The sequence below is a fragment of the Sminthopsis crassicaudata genome, chromosome 3 (assembly GCF_048593235.1).
Source record: "Sminthopsis crassicaudata isolate SCR6 chromosome 3, ASM4859323v1, whole genome shotgun sequence".
In the NCBI taxonomy this organism is placed as follows: Eukaryota; Metazoa; Chordata; class Mammalia; order Dasyuromorphia; family Dasyuridae; genus Sminthopsis; species Sminthopsis crassicaudata.
In genome coordinates, this window is record NC_133619.1 from 575,157,339 (window position 1) to 575,158,402 (window position 1,064).

General features: G+C 37.5%; 1 pseudogene; it reads left to right on the forward strand.

Annotated features, from left to right (window-relative positions):
• The first annotated feature begins 678 nt into the window (after positions 1–678).
• The window catches only part of LOC141562419 (kallikrein-14 pseudogene), a 1,077-nt pseudogene continuing 691 nt past the window's right edge, over positions 679–1,064 (forward strand).

Here is a 1,064-nt window from a genome sequence, read left to right on the forward strand (position 1 = left end):
TTTTGTTCTTCAAAATGAATTCTCTTATGTCTACTTCTAAAAAAATAATATATTAGTGACTTGATGGATATAACATTAAACTTAACAACTAATTTGGATAGCATCATTTTATTACACAAACACAAATGAAATATAAGCCTTACTATTTTGGGACAGTGACTTTGCTTTATTTGCTTATTTTTATTCTTGTTCAATATATCAAGTAAATACTTAATACTAATGTATTAGATACTTTGGAGGACACAAATGAAGTCATGTTAAAATTCTAATAAAAAACTTGCTACTGAAAGTAATTAAAACTGTTGCAAAAATATATATTTTGCATGTATATATAAAATGGCTTTGTCCAGTGTTAAGTTGTTTATTAAGAAAAGTAAAAAAGTAAAGAATAAAAGAAGGAAAAAAAGAGGAGGAAGAGGAAGCAAAGAAAGAGGAGGAGGAGGAGGAAGAGGAGCAAGAAAAAGAGGAAAGAAGGAAGAGAAGGAATAAAGGGAAAAGGAGGAGGAGACAAAAGAAGAGACCTTTTGGACTAACCATTTTCTGTGAGACACCTCTCTCTGGGGGCCACCTGACTCTGCCTCATTCTCGTAGCCTCCACAGTCCCCCCTCCAGGATTCATCCTGAGTCTTACACCTCTGCTTTTAATCTTTCCCACCCTGCCTTGACATTCTTTCAGATATGTTGCCCCTGTTAACATTGCTTCTTCTGTAGACCACTAACCCAGTCAGAGCCAAGGGAAATGAGGAAAAGAGGTGGTTAAACATGCATCCCTTACACCCAGCCTTGGAAGGCTTTTTCCTATCAAGGTTTCCACTGTGGGGGTGTCCCGCTGTCTGATTGATGGGTATAATATTCTTTAAAATGTGATATTCTCTCATTGAGGTTTCCTTGGGGTCTCTGGAGACAGCCTTAGTTTCAGTTAAGTAATCACCACAAAGAGAGCCAGATATTAAAGTCCAAATCCTTTATTGTCTCCTTCAAAGTCTTGTCTCCTTCACTTGGGGCTTGGCTAGCTTTTCTGGAGGCCTTCTGTAGTTTTTGTTCTGAGAGCTTGAGCTCTGGCT